At 35.3% G+C, this 13,458-nt stretch overlaps 1 protein-coding gene across 7 annotated transcripts in view; it reads left to right on the plus strand.

The window, feature by feature from the left end:
• The window catches only part of LOC107993834 (leucine-rich repeat-containing protein 24), a 314,678-nt gene that overhangs the window by 203,664 nt on the left and 97,556 nt on the right, over positions 1–13,458 (plus strand). The window lies entirely within an intron of this gene.

Here is a 13,458-nt window from a genome sequence, read left to right on the forward strand (position 1 = left end):
TATTCCGAAATATTGGATTATAAGTTATTATTATTGTTATTGTTATTAATCATCGATTATTGTTAATCATAAATCAGGGATTTACAGTTCAAAGTGAGTTCTGAATCATCAATAAACATAATAATATCGATATATAAGTGGTACTTCATATCTTAACTTTTGTGATGAAAAATCAATGAATATTATGTAAAAAAATTTTTGATGAATGTATATTATGAACTTTTCTTGATATTCTAAAAGTGTATTTATAGTGGATAATTATATGAAAATGAATGGCATATTTTTGGTAATAAATTTTCCTTCAATAATTGTATTGTACGTATATAGGTTATGTTACATATATACAATAATATATAAATATTACAGGATACTTGATTGATACATATGGATCATAGAAAATTAATTTTCCATGTTGCAGTACATAATACAAGATGTTAGAAGATTGCATACAAGGTATTTGAAATTTAATATTGAATTTCATATAAAATATCCAATATTCGATACTGTATATTTTGATAATTTCATATTTCTTATTGTTACTTTATATTCTCTGATGAGATGATTTAATTCTTATATCGTCTTGAATCAATTTATTGCGATATTTAAACTATATATAATTTCTTTCATCAAAGAGATACGTTTCACGATTTTAAAAGATATTAGATTTTATATAGATCACAGAAATCTTAAGAATCTTATTCAACAATATAGCTGTCAATATTAAAGTGAAAAACGTCTCGCCGCTTTTTACGTCTTTCAATAACTATACCATGTCGGGAAATTGAACTTTTAATAAGAAAGACGTGAAATGAGACATAGTCCTCATTGATCATACGATAGCGATTAATTAATAAAATTATTCACTAGAATTCCATCAATTTTATAAGCAGTATTATCAAAGATTTGGCGATTTAATGTTATAAAATTGAATGAATCTTATAGATATGATATAAAGTACGAATCATAACCTTTTTTCTTGAAAATATAGCTTCAACAATGATTTTATAGTATTCGATCTTTTTATCTCTTTAATTTTCAAGTTGTTACATTTTCTATTTCAATTATCATAAAAGTATAATATTTTTATGACATAAAATCTTTATTTGAAAAATAAGTAATCTCAAAAAAAAAATTGAAATATATCAAAGAGAATGTAATGTGAACTAAACCAAAAATAAATCTCCCGTTATATATGTATATTATTTATGCTTATTCGAATCTCTATCGATCGCGATTGACCGATGAATGAGGCAAAGATTTTGCAAATCGACGACAATCGTAGTTCAGGGATCCCGATGCTGGTTACCAGTTATAAAACAATAAACGGAGCGAGCAATTTCGTCCGTATGGACGTTCTGTTTTCCACGATTCAAAGCTAACGAGCGACGGATGCGAATCGACGCACTGCTATTTCAGATATTCAGTCGTACTGCAATCGACATTGTCAACGTCACGATAATATCCGATAAATAGAACGTGTTCAGTACTATTCTCGATTAAATTATCGATGGATAAATTATTATTTTAAAAAAATCTAATGTCTAATATCGAGTAGATATTCGGTATGTTATTATTGAGAATAATTTTTCAATTATATATTCTACATAGTAAAAATTTCTTTTATTTCAATCGTATATCTTATTGGAATATAACTGATGATTATTTTAGTACGAATCGATATCGTATAATTAATCGACACAGTTTCCTCTCTAATTCTGAAAGAATTATCTTTTTGAAGAACACATTTTCCAGTTTTATCTTACGAGTGAAATAAATTTCCTTTATTTTTTGTGAATCATACTTTATCTTTCGTTTTTCCATAATTTCTATAATGAAATACAAATCTAAAGAAGATTTATTTATAAAAGCTACGTATAATTAATATTCATCTATTAAAATTAAGTAAAATTCAACGCCTTTACAAATTTGATTTCTATTTTTCCTTTAGTTTTTCATTGTGTTCGCTTTTAGCCAGACGTTTCATAAACGAAACGCATTCAGAATCCATGAATCGGTTCTCTCTCTGAATGTTTCGCGAATGCACACGAGCCAAGATGAAAACGCTAAATTAAAAGTAAGATTGATCGTGCGTTCGTTGCGTATGTCCGTCAGTTTTGCGGACCGCTTTTCCAATCGAGCGATGAGGCCGATATTGCCTAAACACGGCCGTCCGTTTCCATCAGACCACGTGCCTTTCGATTGAAACTGCGCCGATGAATTGATTCCAGCCACTAAAAGCACTCAATTTGCACGGATAGAAAACAGGATCGCGTGTCCGTCTATCATAATTACGCATAACCACGTTAATAGGATGAATGGATTTTATCGAACTTGGAAATTAGGAATTTTAATTTGAGAAATTGAACGTGAACAATGATTTTTCTTGGTCATTTAAGGCTAATAGAAAATATCGAATTTATCATACTTTGTTATATTACGTATTCAATTTAAATAGAAATAAAATTATTTTAATAATTATTTCTCTCTGATAAATGTCCGTGTGGAATAAAATTTTGATGGTATCAGTGTGTCTCCGTATACAGAATAAACTACGGAAGAAAATTATTTTCGTTCGAAATTTCCATTCCAAATAAAATTATTTTAAAAGATTACTGGATATATTATAATTTCATTTTTGCATTTATATTATCCGTAGTAATATTTATTTGGTACATCGAAATTAGTCTATATTTTTCTATTTGCAGAATAAGTTTTATTATTTTGATATAATTCTGTAAAAATATCCATTGATAGAATTTTCTTAAGGAAATTGTTTAATTTCCAAAATATATCCAAAATATGTCAAATATAAAAATCGCACAATTTATTCATATTTTTCACTCGAGTTTTCCGATAAAATTCAATCTTCTGTCTATATTTCCATCGCTTCGTCATGCAGTTGAAATCCTCTTCTATCTTTCTTATCCTCTCCTATTTACCTGAACGCTTCGCTACAATGCAATGTTGCTTTGACTTTGAACCAAACCTTTTCCTTCCAATTTGTTTCATTCATCTTTTCAATGGTAGACCAACAAAATACCGGTGAACTATGAAATTCAAAAAGCAAATCTTTTAAGATTTATACCAAATGTGCGATATCACGAAACGCTTCGTGTACCATCACGGTCGCAACTTCTCAAGATGAAAAAGAAGAAAAAGAAAGAATAAAAATTAACATACAAAATATAAGTTATTATTCATGAATCTTTAAAATTACATTCCAACAGAATCTTAATCAAGATTCCAAAAGATTAACAATACATACATCTGTTATCTCGCAACATATCGGTAAATTTAAACCTCTGAGACGCTTAGTTCACAGTTTCTATGTAAATTCTCGAGTACAACAAAAGTTTTAAACTTGACGAAACACATTGCAAACAAGAGCGAAAATTAATCTTCCCAGACCATTTCCTCTTACAATTGATAAAATCCCAAAGTCCAAATTCCAATAAAGAAATAAAGTAACAATTTTTCGTCTGCAAAACGTTTTATTACAAAGGGTTTGCCTTTGGATTAGATTCAGAAATAGATTGTTCCAAGCAGTTTTCAAAGTGAACACGAAAATACTATCGTTGAATTTATTATCGAACACGTTCGATTGCCTTTGTGATAGGTAGTTACAGAAGGTCACCAGCACGAAGGAAGGGGCAAGAAGTATTCCTCTTCTTGGAATCGTTCAACTGCAGAGCGAAATTCAGTTTTCGCTCTCCAAAGGCTCGCCCCAACGTTTTCCTTTGTTTTCGTATAAATCGGTGTGTCGAAAAGTGTTCCATAGCGACGCCGGTAACAAATAGGACGAAGGCAGATGCATAAAGGTACACAAACGGTAAACGCATCTCGCGCGCGGAACACAATTTCGAATTGTTTGGAAAAAGGATCGACGGAAATAGCGCGACGTAAAACATCAGGGATGCCGTTCCATATCGAACATGATTTCCATTTTAACCGACTACAATTTCGTCTGGATAATAATTCTATGCGCGTATAATCTTCCCGCGAGGAAGATTTTTGATTTCAGATCGGAAATATACATATTTTGCTATTACGGTTTGTACGATATCGAAGTTGGAAAGCTGGTAAATTCGTTCCAATTCGCGTAATCGTAGTTATTCGCTCCACGTTATTTTTCGTCCTTTGTTCCAGCTAAAATGTCGAATAGTAGTTAAAACTTTTGATCGTAGAACGTAGACGGTAATCGTTTATTAATAAGTCGATATGAATTTTCGAGCATTTTAAAGAAACGACGATCTTTTGCACGAAATTTAAATGTTGTTAAAAATCAAAGATTCTTCCAAATCATCCTTTCTTCTCTTCTATTTTTGTGTTTCGTATATCGTAACAAAAGAATGATCGCAAACATATACGCGGTTATACACGTTACACGAGCATTAATAAATCATATCTCCCCTTTTGTAATCCCTTTCGAGCCGTATCATATTCTATCCAATTCTTCGTTGCTGTCAATAAAACGTAGACACGATTGGCAGAATGAAAAATTCGGAAAAAACTTTTAGACACACGACTCCGCGAGCTCTTTCATATGTTGATAAGAGATGATCAATAACCTTCTTTGACGTTTCACTCAACTTGTGAGATGACGATTCCATTTCTTCAAAGGGCAGAGGATATATAAACGATAGCTTTGACGAGTTCGCGTAACGTGGTTATCGAGTAGGAAGGGGCAAGGTTTAAAGTAACCCTCTGCTGAATAATATATCCGATTTCCGTGTGCTCCATCGTCAAAATATTTCACCATGTTTGCCCACTTCTCCTCTCCCCGTGTAATCACGCGTGAAAGGCTTTAGGAAACTTTTAACGCTTCCCCGTTTTCGAACGGTTTCCTTTTCGCCCATTCGATGCTCCCTACTCGTGTGTAAGTACATTAATATTAATGCCACGGGACTTGGATTGCTCATTCACTGGAATAAATCTGCTCCCTTAAAAAACTGGCGGTTGAAGAGAATAAAAACTTTTGCGCTCATCGAAATTTCTGAATCCTCTTGCGATCTCTTTATGCGAGATTTCTGTACCAAGATTTTTACATTTCGCTTATTCTGTTGTTCTGAATATTCGATGAAGGATATAAGAATTATTACATGTCTTGTTTTTACGTGTTTGTTACGTGGTATAACAATTAGACTTAACGTGCAATTAGTAGAATATTTTTTTTTCGAGCGATGATCGTTGGATGATCGTTCCTTCTTGCCAAGTTTAATCAAATCCCGTCGTATCCCGTTAAAATTCCATCGCACTGTTAGGCAATTTTATCTTATACGACAACGAAATAAGATAGCGGAGGAAGCTTTACAAGTTCCGGTGCTTAGCTTATGCGTCGAGGGATTAAGAGCTTGGAGTCAAACAAGAGGCCGTGCGTCGAAAGGAACTTAGGAGTTTAGGATTAGAAAGTTCACAATGAATAATAATTGATGACTAATCGGAATCGTAGGATCGTCGATCAATCGAACGCAATTACAATTACGAGAACAGTATAAATCGATTACGTAAACGATAGAAATAAACGCTTCGGTTAAGTTTCTATTATGATCTAAATCCAAAAAAATTTTAACTATTAAAATAAAGATAATAGTGTTCAGACTTCTTCAAATTTCGCACGAAAATACAATAAAAGGATTCGAGCATTAAACGCGTCTCGAACAAGCAAACTCTGAAACACGATTTGGCCAAATCCAAGGAGGATCGATCGGATCGCCTCGATTATGAACTCGGCTCCGACTCGAACGATTATTCCTGACAGGCTTTTGTCGTCTTTCGAGGATGGATATCCGCTAGTCCTGGACGCCAGTCCAGAGGTTTACGTCGGATGACGCGCGACCTCATATACGCGCCGAGGAATGCGACGTTGAATGGGCAGAATTAATGGGAACGACGGACTCCGTGGTAATAACCGAGGAGAGGATTGTTGCTCTCTTGATGAGTGGCCATTGCCGCTCGTCTTTCCAGAAGAATCGCCTCGTTCCTGCTTAAAAATCGTATTAATCCCGACGTGAAACAATGAGGGTGGCACACATGGACACGGGGAGGAAATTGGCTAATTGGGGGCCAAAAATTTTCGAACAGAAACCCGTGCTTCGAAGTTTCGTTGATAAGTTCGGGAAAATCCTTTAAGCGAACGAGGCACGCTGCGTACCAGGTGGAAGATTCTGGTTTCCTAGCTTTCGCAAGTGGGATTTTCTTGTGTGAAGTTTTCGGAAGTAGGATTTACTCGTATAGTTGGATACTACAGGGGCTTTCGCGTTACTTTTGGTCTAGGAGCTCCATCCATTGGATGGGAATGATCCAGTGGCCAGATGATGGAGATGTAGAGACTTTTTATTACATTAAACTCGGGAATAAGAATTTGTTGGTGTTCTGTTGTAAAAAGATAGATTTTTTTTTTTTTTGAATGAAAGTCAAGATCATTTCGTCTCCTTAAATTTTAATTGGATTTCACAAACTGTTGTTCGCGTAACAAGAGATTATTATATCTGTATTTTGTGAGTTATTTTTTTTAAATTCTTTTTAGGATATGGATCTTCTTTTTTTCTTTTTAGATTTTGTAATTTGATACTTGAGTTAATGAAATATTTTGATGCGGGAAACATTTTAATTTCCATGAATAGAAAAATTCATTTTTAATTCATTAATTCGTTTCTCTTCACTTCATTCACGATTAAGTAGTTTTAAAATTAATTTGAATAATTTAGTGGAATGAAATTTTTGATAAGGGTTGAAGAATTGGGGAATTTCCAATCTCCAGAAATAAAATTTTCTCTGCATCATTCACAATTAGAGAATTCTAGAGCCTGTCGTTTAAATAAAATAATTAAATTTAATTCTAACAAGAGAATTTTTGATAAGGGAAGAGAATTGATAATTTTCGGAAATAAAATTTTTCCTTGATTCTTATTATTCGGGATTAGTAAATTTCCAGAAACTGTACTTAAAGTTTATATACGTGAATCAAGAACCATTTTATCTTGGATTTCACCCAACTCTTTCAACATCTTGAGTGATTTATCGAGAAGGAAAACTGCTAATTAAACGATTCGATTCCTTCTGGGACGATTCTCAAACGATTGCCAAGTTTCTCGAACACTTCTCGAATCGTATCGATTGTCTTTTAAAAAAATTGCATGCTTTTTCATGGAACCAATTTTTTTCCTCTTTTTTCGTTTCTTTCAGAAATCCACGCGAAACTAACGAGAAAAATTTTACGAAGGTATGCGAAACGAGAATATTTTGAGGCAATTCGCGCATATATTTAAAACTTTTGTCGTATTAATAGAAAGAAATTATTCTACGTAAACGGCCGTAAATGGAATTTATCTCGTTTTGTTAGATCTTATCTTGATTCTTTAACGACGTCTCATAAAAAAGAATATGAAATGAAAATTAAAATTTTTGCGTATTACACAAAGATGATAAAACTTTTGAATAAAAACTTATTTATCTTCCCCCTCTACCTCTCCCTAAATGTTATGTAATCGGTAAATACTTGTAGTACTTTTCCACGTATTTTGAATATTTTTGTTTGCACATTTAAGTTTCGCATAAATATTTATGAATATCCCCAGTTTAACTACGATTTATCAAATGAATTAAATAAGCAGTTAATATTATTGAATATAAATGCATTGCGGCCCGTGTGAAATACGTTATCGTTAAGAGATTAATTATTTGTACAGAGTAATAATTCGTCGAAATAATAACTAATGCAGTATTGAATTATTATTTTTATAATAGTATTATATATATTATAAGGATTATGTAACATTTAATTAATAACATTATATTCATTTAAATGGTGAAAACGTTAAAACATCTCGAAAAGGAAATTATTTCACTAATGTAAAATCGTAAAACCAAGACAAATATAATAATTTTTTTTAAGTAATCGTCTTGCTCCACGGAACAAACTATGGTAAACAGTTTTTAACTAACTGCAAAACTCCAAAGTATCTTATCACGGTGTAATCTACTTTTCCTCAAAACCCTAATATAAAAATTAAACGAAGATAATATTAAGTAACAAGATTAATGAGAAAATATCAAAGACGTGGCAATATTAAAGAAACAAAATTCCAAATTAAAAGTTTCGATAATAATTGCAAATTACAGTAAAAATTTAAAAGAAGAACGAACAGTGAACCAATGCATTCAAATCAAATTCCATCGCATAACAAAAGCGAAGAAATATTCCCGAATCTGCAAACGCAATAAATATAATCCCCGTTCGTTAAATCCACTCTTTCGTGCAATTCACCGTGTTCCGGGTTCTTCAACTCCAAAACCACCGTTTCCCAGTCGTCGAAAATCGAGTCGATCGCGTAATAAGGTTAATGGCTCGATCCGGATCGAGCCTCGGAGTACTCCTTTCTTTTCCCTTCCATCCCACGAAATTGGACGTCGGAAATCGGGTTTAAGAGGCGCGCGCAACGTTTCACCGGTGCAGCGTCAATCGCGTGACATGTCGCTTTAATTATCCAACATCGTGGAGAGAACTTAGTTAAGAAATTAGACGTTTAAGAGAAACGCGGCATAGCTTAATCGTGTCCCGTAAACCGAATCGATCGATCCCTCAAACCGTTGATTAAATTGCACCGTTGTCAGCGTGACCGAGCTTCCGGATCTTGATAATTCTTTGTCTCTTTTCTCGGTATATCGTCTATAATCGTTCGATATCGGCAATATCTCAACGAGGCGAGGACCAAACTTTAATCTCCACTCGTTAAAATTATCGATCGGAAGGGATTCGTTGGGAGAGATCGGTGTGGAATACTAGATCCAGATGGCGTGGCGGAGATAAACGCGCTTAAGGCGAAAAGACGGGGGACGAGCACGAGTAGTAGGGTTAACAAATCGGTGTACATCGGCCTATCGGAAAGCCGTTCAGTGTAGGGGAATATATTGAGGCAGAGGAAGGGGGGGAAGGACCTCTGATCAATATGGAGACGATGTTACATTTGTAACCGGTTCATGATATTGCGCGACATGTTACGCTTGCCTTCGAAAATGGTAGATCGTTGATCTTGAAGGGTGATTTGAGGATAGATTTGGGTTTTTTCGGTGGAATGATATCTTGGATGGGGGAGGATATTTTCGGTCGATGGCCGTGATTTAATGCTCGTGGGAAAGAAGGGATTCGAGATCTTAAAGAATGATGCGGTTTAGAAAGTATCTTTGCAAATGTATCGAGTCGATTTTGTGGATAAAAAGAAAACGTGGTTTCGATAGATGGTTTGTCTTTTTTAAGATGTTGTTTCTGGACACTTTTATGTCTACTCCTATGGAAAACGGATATATTCGTTGTAATCAGACTAAAAGCTTTGGCTGTTTTCGAGGAGATGTTAGGCTTTTCGAAAGGTATCTCTTCAGCTATCCGATTTCTCCGTTATTTTTGGGTTATTATTTTGAATAATAAGATTTTATTGTAAATCTATTTCAATGATTTTTACGTTTAAAAATACTGTCTTTCGATTTATCCAAATTATCTACATTACATATACTTCGAAATCATAAATCAGAGAAAAAGGAGCGACCTGTGCTAAGTTCTTACGACAATATTACACACGTTCGAGGCTCTACAAACATTTCCAACTAATACGAACTTAGAAGAGCAAACAAATGAGACAAATAGAGATAAGAAGACGAACCTTTATCCATATTTATGATGCTTGTGAAGCGAAATTGGGAGTTAGAGAAAAGGTATACGTCACGCAGAAAAGTATCCGCGAAAAGTTAGTCCTTTGAATTGCAGTGGTGATCAGGATATCATAAATAACCATGCGAGGTTGGCGAGGCGAGGGGATAGCGTCGTCAATGTCTTTCGAACGAGTTCCCGTTGTTTGTTTCCTCGGAAAAGAAACTATGGGAACGTAAACTTTCTTCAAAGAGAGTCTAATGTTCCGGGGAAAGTGGGGAGGATCAACTACTTCCAAGCATTGATCTCTGCGAATGCGGAGTCGAGCGCTGAGTCAAACTCCTTCTTTCTTCGAGTAGATCTTTTTTTTTTTATTTTATTTTTCTTTGCACGAGGATCGAATTTAAAGAAATCCTTGTGCAAAAGTTCCAAATAAAAAAATAAAACATCATTTTCGATATAAGAAATGGAAATAACATTGAACAAAATCATTCTATATCGATTAGCGCTCCAAAGATGTCGAAAGTTTAGTCAACGAGATTTCTAGGTTTTATAGGTGAAGAGGCTATATAAGGGAATTTAAGAAATTACGCATACACGTGTGGCTTGACGTGCAATTTTGTAAATATTGAAAAATATCGAAGAATCGGCCATATCAGAAAGTGATCGAATTATCATAACAACCGAGGAAATTGTTTTTAGATGAATGTTACGTTTGCCGCGAGGGCAAACAGGAAATCTAGAATCGATCGAAACCGCAGGTGCAAAACTAGACGCATGATAACACGCGTGTACGTTCTTGAAACAACGGATACCAACGCCTGATGGCCGGTTGTTCGAGTTTTTCGATGGAACCGCAACCGTGTTGTCGCAGCATTGCGCAATAAAATCAATAAACGACGATTTGACAGCCGGCGGACTTTCTGCAGACCGGAATCGAGCTTTGATTTATTTGTTTATCCCAACGACAGACGGAACAAACGCTTTGGCACAATATCGCGTTGATATATTACAGTGTGATACCCTGTGGTATTTCGGCGTTTCACCACTACACACGAATATTATTTCAATTATACTTTGCTCCAACGATGCGCCATAACGAAAGCTGACGTTTCTATATATATAAAATTAATCAAAACTGGTAGCGATTTCTTTTCACGAATCGTGTTTATTTCCGAAAAGTATAATGGCACGTGATACTATTGTGTTCGGAAGCATATGGTTTCGGGATATCGTTGATTTTTCCTTCTATCTCTCTGGTAAATTGTAAATTATTTAAATTGCTGTTGGTTTTTTAATTATCTCGATTGTTAATTATCGCGTACAATTAACTCTGGATATCAAATATGGATTATGAATTATTATTGAATTAAATTTAGAAATTAATCTCGTATCGTATAGAAGCTTCTTCTATCTCGAACATTTTTAATGATTAATTTGAATCAGTAAAATATTTATTTCGGTTATAACGTTTAATTCGTTATTGAACGTTTAAATTTTCTTCGTGGATAATGCGAATTCTCTAGAATCTTTTGGACTTTAATGAAAAATTAATCCAAAATTTCAAAAATCTTGTAATATAATTGCTGATCAATTAATAAATTTCACTTAAACTCGACAAGTCACATATAAAAGTATAAATTTTTAGAGCCTCTTACTCTTTCTATTTCGATTCATTTACAAAATCGTTTCGAGACACCCTGTATATCGGTCCAAATAGGTGAGTTAGAGTCCATAATAAATACATATGCTCGAAAAGCAAACGCACATATTTCACTCGATTTCATGATTTTGCAATTTCACGCCCGAGGAAAAAAATCACCGGGTTATCCGTCAAAACGGTCGGTTTTCGATTTTTTTTTCCTTCGTTTTCTTCTTTTTTTTTTTTTCCTATGCACACTGGTTATCCATCCGCTAAAATATCATGGCACGAAGTACGTTTCTCGCCGGTTTATATTGCGGCGAGGTGTAACGGTACGCTCGGAAGTCGCATCGCATTTGTTATCTGTACGGACGAGATCCTTCGCGATTCGCGTAACACCAAACCGTTTGCTCCGGTTTCTCAAAAAAAGAAAAAAAAAAAAAACGGCGATCCATCAACCGTGAAAGCGTCGCGAACCCGACAAAATCAAGGATAAACAGAGAAACTCGAAATCTCTAAACCCAATTGCGTTCACGCTCACAGTTAATTAACAGGGGGCAAAGTTGAGTGGATATAATATTCACGATGGTTAAAAAAAATCGTCTCTGTTTGAGGTCGATTAAATTTTTATATTCGATGCAAAAGGAAAAAGGAAGAAGAAAAAAGTAACCCTGAAATTTCTTTTTATTTTATTACGATTTCGTGATGACAATTTCGAATTACTTTTAGACGAAATTATTCTGTTCTATCAGAGCGATAAACGTGTTGTATCTACGTGCATCTCCTGACTCGAGCGGAAGCCGTGTTCGAGATCATCTAAGGATCGCTCGCGTTTACCGATCCCAGTCGTTAATTTAACATCGGTATCCGGCAAACGTAACTTCCTGACGGAACGTGAATTAACTAATCGACCCAATCGTTTGCGCGATATTCTCTGAAATCTCTGATTTCGTATCTTTGATTACGATGATCGTTGAACGTACAAATCGATCGAGTTTCTAGATCTGAAAGGGAAAATTTCCCTCTAAGATTTATTTATTTTCGTATCGCTCAATAACTTTATTCTATCCTATAATTATATCCTTGTAATCGAGTTATTGCAAACCGAAATAAATGTTTGCTCAATTAACAACAATATCAAATTTTGCGTATCATTAATATCGATACCACGCGACAAATTGACCGCCAAATTTCCCCACCCATAATTTTCTCACTTCCTATATTTGCGTGTTGACTTCCCGATTCGCTAATAATTTTATCCAACCTATAATATATCAAAGTCGATACGTGGCTGCATTAAACGGTGGCACTTTAAACCGAATCAATTTCCCATGATCCATTTGAAGAGTATTTACCGCGCCCGTTCTAATAAATATCACCGGGACCGACAATTACGCGTATTCCATTAGCGAGAACCATAAATTCTTCAGATTAAACCCCTCCATAAATCGAGCTCCTCCAAGCGGATCTCTTTTGTTCCATCTAATTGCTTCACACATTCGCACCGACTCGCGAGAGTCTTTCTCTCTCTCAAATTCGATAGATGGGTGAACGAGCCAGACCCACCACCCCCGCACAGTTGCTGAAGCTTCCCCCGTACGAACACTCGTGAGAGGGCGAATAAGATATTTACATCGGCACATTCTACTACTCGCGTTCACAGCTCTGTCCGTGCGGTTATCTGGCTGTGGTTGGCCTTCTTGAAAGCTGGATAACTACCGACCAGTTCGAAACTAAACGACCAAGTTTCCGGGACACTGGTGATCCCCTGGCCAACCAACTCTCATTTCCTAGCGCGACAAAGTAATCTTCGTCGGAGGGGGAAGTGGAATTAAAGGGAAGTTATAATTAAACACGTATTGGAAAGAGAGAGAGGATGCACAGAGAGGGGAGGGATATAATAATCGGTTTCGCTCTTTTCAACAAGAGTCCTTCTTCACGAGGGCTCTTCTCGTCGAAGATCATCAGCTTTTGTGCGATTCAATGTTTTTCCGGGACCCGTTTGTCGCCACTGAACTTCTCTCTTCTCCGCTTCCTTAGACGTCTTATCTGCCGGACTCCTAAGGTCCCTTTCTCTTTTCCGCTTCTTCTCTTTGTCCGCGTTTCTTTCAACCCCCACTCTCGCTCCTCTTTCTCTTTCCCTTATCTCCGCTTGTCGTTCACCGCCCACCCC

The sequence above is a fragment of the Apis cerana genome, linkage group LG6, assembly GCF_029169275.1.
Source record: "Apis cerana isolate GH-2021 linkage group LG6, AcerK_1.0, whole genome shotgun sequence".
NCBI lineage: Eukaryota > Metazoa > Arthropoda > Insecta > Hymenoptera > Apidae > Apis > Apis cerana.